Source organism: Mustela erminea, chromosome 5 (genome assembly GCF_009829155.1).
Source record: "Mustela erminea isolate mMusErm1 chromosome 5, mMusErm1.Pri, whole genome shotgun sequence".
Lineage (NCBI taxonomy): Eukaryota > Metazoa > Chordata > Mammalia > Carnivora > Mustelidae > Mustela > Mustela erminea.
This window is the reverse complement of record NC_045618.1, coordinates 113,320,278-113,326,964: the sequence shown is the minus strand read 5'-3', so window position 1 is coordinate 113,326,964 and position 6,687 is coordinate 113,320,278. Positions and strand designations below refer to the sequence as shown.

At 34.7% G+C, this 6,687-nt stretch overlaps 1 protein-coding gene across 13 annotated transcripts in view; it reads right to left on the bottom strand.

Moving 5' to 3' along the window:
• The window catches only part of GPHN (gephyrin), a 641,293-nt gene that overhangs the window by 539,473 nt on the left and 95,133 nt on the right, over positions 1–6,687 (bottom strand). The gene's annotated exons all lie outside the window — the stretch shown is intronic.

Here is a 6,687-nt window from a genome sequence, read left to right as displayed (position 1 = left end):
GTCTTCATAAGGTACTGTTAAAAAAAAAGTCATAAACTTTGAGTAAATATTTGCAAAGTATATATCTGACTTGCATTTATCTATGTTCAAATCTCAATAAAAAGGAAAAACTCAAAATAATGAACAAAAGATTTGAACAGACACTTCACAAAAGAAGACAGATACGTGGTAAAATAAATAAATAATAAAGCCCAAAAAATCCCACTTAAAAAATCCTCAACATTAGTATTATTAGCAACTAGGGAAATACAAATTAAAACCAGATACAGGGACGCCTGGGTGGCTCAGTGGGTTAAAGCCTCTGCCTTCGGCTCAAGTCATGATCTCAGGATCCTGGGATCGAGCCCTGCATCGGGCTCTCTGCTCGGCAGGGAGCCTGCTTCCCTTCCTCTCTCTCTGCCTGCCTCTCTGCCTGCTTGTGATCTCTGTCTGTCAAATAAATAAATAAAATCTTTAAAAAAAAATAAAATAGGGCGCCTGGGTGGCTCAGTGGGTTAAGCCCTGGTCATGATCTCAGGGTCCCGGGATAGAGTCCCACATCGGGCTCTCTGCTCAGCGGGGAGCCTGCTTACTCCTCTCTCTCTGCCTACTTGTGATCTCTCTCTGTCAAATAAATAAATAAAATCTTTAAAATAAAAAAAAAATTAAAAAAAAAATAAAATAAATAAAATAAAACCAGATACAGCTAGATACCTATCAAAATATCTAAAATTAAAAAGACTGGTCATAAAAAGTATAGGTGCGAATGTGAAGGAACTGGGGGTGGAATTAATACACTGCTGGTGCAAACAACTACACTGGTAAACAATTTGTTACTTTCTTAAAAAGTGAAACTTAGAGGCGCCTGGGTGGCTCAGTGGGTAAAAGCCTCTGCCTTCGGCTGAGGTCATGATCTTGGGGATCCTGGGATCCAGCCCCCCATCGGGCTCTCTGGTTAGCCGGGAGCCTGCTTCCTCCTCCTCCTCTCTCTCTGCCTGCCTCTCTGCCTGCTTGTGATTTCTGTCAAATAAATAAATAAATAATATTTTTTTAAAAAGTGAAACTTATACCTACTATCTAGCATTCCAACCCTATAAATTTACCCAAATGAATAAAATATATCCATACAAAGATTTATAGATGTATATTTATAGTAGCTTTATTTATAATAGCCTAAAATTAGACACAACCAAATGTCTATGAATACATAAATGGATAAACATATTCCAATACATCTATACAAAGGAATATGAGTAGGCAATAAAAAGGAATATTGGTATGATCAACTTCAAAATAACTGTGCTGAATGAAAGGACCCTATAGGAACCATGACCATATACTACATGATCCCATTTCTGTTAAGTTCTAGGAAAAGGAAACTAATCATTGTGAAAGAAAACAGCTCAGAGATAGATGGGGGTAGAGGGAAAGCAGAAGAAAATAATTACAAAGGGGCACATGGAAACTTTTTGTAAATTCTTGGAGATTTGTAATGGACAGATTTGCCATCCTGATTGAGGTGACAGCTTCATATTTATTAAATATGTATTTATTAAATATATGTATCAAAATGTATAAAGTCATGCATTTTAAATGTACAGTTTACTATATACCAGTTATGCCTCAATAAAGCTATTTTAAAATAAATGGAGGGGTAACTGGCTGGCTTAGTCAGCTCAATGTCTGACTCTTGATTTCAGCTCAAGTCATGATCTCAGGTTCATGAGATCAAGCTCTGAATCTGACTCTGCTGCTTGAGATTCTCTCTCTCTCTCTCTTCTTCTCCTCCCTCTTGTGTTATAAAAAAATAAATAAATAAATCTATCTGTTAAAATAGTAAATAAATAAATTTAGGTGGAATCAACATCTAAATTAGAAGAACATATCAAGCTAGGGAAAAAACAGCAAGATGCAACTCTGTGCTATTTATTTAAAAAATACAATTCTTGGGCGCCTGTGTGGCTCAGTGGGTTAAGCTGCTGCCTTCGGCTCAGGTCATGATCTCAGGGTCCTGGGATCGAGTCCCGCATGGGGCTCTCTGCTCAGCAGGGAGCCTGCTTCCTCCTCTCTCTCTCTCTGCCTGCCTCTCCAACTGCTTGTGATCTCTCTCTGTCAAATAAATAAAATCTTTAAAAAAAAAAAAAAAAAAAAAAAAAAAAAAAAAAAAAAATAAAAAATACAATTCTTAAGAGAGATAAAAACAGGTAAAAAATGTTAAAACTAGAAAAAATATGGAAAGATTAAAAGGGACAAAGGGAGTTCTTGCTAAATAGGTATAGTTTTCATTTTACAAGGTAAAAATAGTTTCGTAGTATGTAGTATCAAACAAAAAATGTTTAAAGACAAAGAAGATTAAAAGGGATTTTCTTAATGGTTATAAAGATCAATTTGTCTATTTAACAATTACAACAAATCTCCAAAATATATGGATAGAAAATAGACAGAGCTAAAAGAATTTATTAATCCACAATCATTAGATACATCAGATACTTTAATGCCTTCTTCTCAGGAATGGAACAAGTAAAAAATTATTAATCAGTAATTATATAGAAGATTTGAACATTATCAACAAGTTTTTTTTTGTTTTTTGTTTTTTGTTTTTAAGATTTATTCACTTGAGAGAAAGAGCAAGTAGAGGGGCAGAGGGAGAGAGAGAGTCTCCAGCAGACTCTTCACCTAGTGCACAGTCTGACTCAGGGTTCAGTCTCTTGACCCTGAGATCAAGATAGGAGCCAAAATCAAGAGCCAGATGTTCACAAACTGAGCCACCCAGCCACTATAAACTAATAGTTTATATCAAACTATTACCAAATAGTTTGATATAAAACATTAACGATAGCCAAAGTAATCTTGAAAAAGAATAACAAAGCTGGAGATATCATAATCCCAGTTCAAGATACATGACAAAGCTGTACTAAGCAAAACGGTATGGTGCTAACACAAAACCAGATACATAAATCAATGGAACAGAATAGAGAGTACAGAAATGAACCTACATTTACATGATCAATTAATCTACAACAAAGTAGGTAAGAATATATAATGGGGAAAGGAGAGTCACTTTAATAAATGGTGCTGGGGAAACTGGACAGCTACATGCAAAAGAATGAAACCAGACCACTTTCTTGTATCATACAAAAAAATAAACTCAAAATGGATTAAAGATCTAAATGTGATACCTGAGACCATCAAACTCCTACAAGAAAACAAAATAAACATAAGAAAACATAAGAAAGAAAGAAAACATAAATATGAGAAAACATAAGCAATAATCGCTTGGCCATTAGCCTTAGTGATATATTCATGGATATGTCTCTGCAGGCAAGGGAAACAAGCAAAAATAAACTTTGGGGACTATACTGAAATAAAAAGCTTTTGCACACCAAAGGAAACAATCAATAAAACGAAAATGCAACCTACTAAATGGGAAAAGATATTGCAAATAATATACCTAATAAAGAGCTAATATCTAAAATATATAAAGAACTGATACAACTCAATATGAAAAAACAAACAAACAAACAAACAAATAATTCAATTGAAAATGAGTGGAGGACCTGAGAGACATTTTTCCAAAGAAAACATATAGACATCCAACAGACAAATTAAACGATGCTCAAACCACTAATCATCAAGGAAATGTAAAATAAAATGTAAAATAAGAAACACAGTGAAATACCACCTCTGTCATAATGGCTAAAATTCAAAACACAAAAAATAACAAGTATTAGCAAGGATGTGGAGAAAAACGTACCTCTGTACCTTGTTGGTGGGAATGCAAATTAGTGTAACCACTGTGGAAAACAGTATGGAGGTTCCTCAAAAAATTCAAAATAGAATTTCCGTATGATCCACCAATTTCACTACTGGATATTTATCCAAAAAAAAACCCAAAAAACAAAAAGCAAGCAAACAAACAAAAAAAACCCCACTAATTCAAAAAGATATATGCCTATGTTTACCGCAATATTATTTACAACAGACAACATATGGAAGCAAATCAAGTGTCCAGCGACTGATGAAAAGAAAGAAGATACGGTTAAAATAACACAGACACATTAGAATATTACCTGGCCATAAGAAAGAATGAGATCTTACTACATGCAACAACATGGATGGATGTAGAGGGTATAATGCTAAGTGAAATAAGTCAGAGAAAGACATACCAATGATTTCACTCATATGAAATTTAAGAAACAAATGAAGAAAGAAAACAGACAAAAACAACAGACTCAAATATAGAGAACAAACTGGTGGTTGCCAGAGGGTAGGTGGGTTGAAGAGTGAGTGAACTAGATAAAGAAACTTAAGAGTACACTTATTTTGATTAACACTGAGTAATGTATAGAATTGTTGAATCATTATATTATACGCCTGAAATCTAAAAAGGAAAAAAAAAATTTACAGAACATAACACACACAAAAAAGCAGATATTCAAGGGTACATGGACATTTGCCAAACAGATCTTATGCTGAAATAGAGAATAAATTCCAGTAATTTCTAAAAGACTGCAATTATAGAAAGAGAACATAATTTGTATGTAAGAAAACCTCAAGAACATTACATTTCAAAAATCAATAAAATTAACTAGAAAATTCCCCAAATAGTTGAAATGTAGTAATGTATTTCTAAATAAACATATCCCATAGAAGAAATCACAAGAGAAAACAAAAGATACTTAAATAAAATGCAACACATCAAAAACTTCAAGAAACAGATAAAGCATTTTGCAGGCAAACTTACAGTTTTAAAAGCCCATATTGTAAAAAAAGAAAGTTTAAGATCAAAGATCTAAGTTTCTTCCTTAAGAATCTGGGTGGAGGTGGAGGGAGGAGCAAACTAATCCCAAAGTAAATTAAGAAAAAAAGAAATGAGGGGCACCTGGGTGGCTCAGTGGGTTAAGCCGCTGCCTTCGGCTCAGGTCATGATCTCAGGGTCCTGGGATCGAGTCCCGCATCGGGCTCTCTGCTCAGCAGGGAGCCTGCTTCCTCCTCTCTCTCTCTCTGCCTGCCTCTCCATCTACTTGTGATCTCTCTCTGTCAAATAAATAAATAAAATCTTTAAAAAAAAAAAAAGAAGAAATGATAAAAGAACAGAAATCACTGAAATAAAAAAACAGACAAACAATAGAAAGAAATCACATCAATAACTGAGTCTATGAAAACCTTAATAAAGTTGATAAACTTTTGATGGCTGCATAGTATTCCATTGTGTATATATACCAGACCTGTACCCCTGGGGATAGAGTATTATGCCTCCATCAGAAAGGATGAATACCCAACTTTTGTAGCAACATGGACGGGACTGGAAGAGATTATGCTGAGTGAAATAAGTCAAGCAGAGAGAGTCAATTATCATATGGTTTCACTTATTTGTGGAGCATAACAAATAGCATGGAGGACATGGGGACTTAGAGTGGAGAAGGGAGTTGGGGGAAATTGGAAGGGGAGGTGAACCATGAGAGACTATGGACTCTGAAAAACAATCTGAGGGTTTTGAAGGGACGGGGGGTGGGAGGTTGGGGTACCAGGTGGTGGGTATTATAGAGGGCACGGATTGCATGGAGCACGGGGTGTGGTGCAAAAATAATGAATACTGTTATGCTGGAAATAAAAAATAAATAAATAAATAAATAAAAAAATAAAGTAACACACAAAAAAAAAAAGTTGATAAACTTGTGGCAAGACTGAGAAAAAAACAACACACATGACCAATGTCAAAATTAAAAGATCTGATATACATCACAAAAGATTATAGAAACATTAAAAGTATATGGGAATATTATGACCTATTGCTTGCTATTTCAAAATTTAGATGAAATGGATAATTCCTTGAAAAACTACAAATTACCAAAATTTACACAAGAAGAAACATAAAATTAGAATGATGCTCTCCCTAATCAAGAAATCTCCAATTCCAGATTCCAGTGATGATTTTATTATAAATTCTATCAGATATCTAACTTCCTAATTTATTTTGTGAGGGCGCATAATCCTGACACTAAAATAATCAAGGATATTACAAGAAAACAAAACTAGAAACACAGACCAGGACATGTCATGAGGAGAGATGCAAAACTTCTTTGAAAAAAACAGAAAATGGAATATAGAAATATATTTAAAGGCTAATATGTCATACCAAGCTGGGTTTATCCCACAAATGCAAAACTGGATTAACATTTTAAAACCTCTGGAGCGCCTGGGTGGCTCAGTGGGTTAAAGCCTCTGCCTTAGTTAGGTTCAGGTCATGATCCCAGGGTCCTGGGATTGAGCCCCACATCGGGCTCTCTCTGCTCTGTGGGGAGTCTGCTTCTTCCTCTCTCTCTCTCTGCCTGCCTCTCTGCCTACTTGTGATCTCTGTCAAATAAGTAAATAAAATCCTAAATAAATAAATAAATAAAACCTCTACAGACCAAAGAATAAAACTATATAGCCTTCCCAATAGATACTGAAAAAGCCTTTCAAAAAGTTCAACATGAATTCATGATTTAAAAAAATGAACAATCTGAGGGTTTTGAAGGGACGGGGGGTGGGTGGTTGGGGTACCAGGTGGTGGGTATTATAGAGGGCACGGATTGCATGGAGCACGGGGTGTGGTGCAAAAATAATGAATACTAAAAAAAAAAAAAAAAAAAAAAAAATAATGAATACTGTTATGCTGGAAATAAAAAAAAAAAAGAAAAGAAAAAAAATAAATAAAATGGTAAA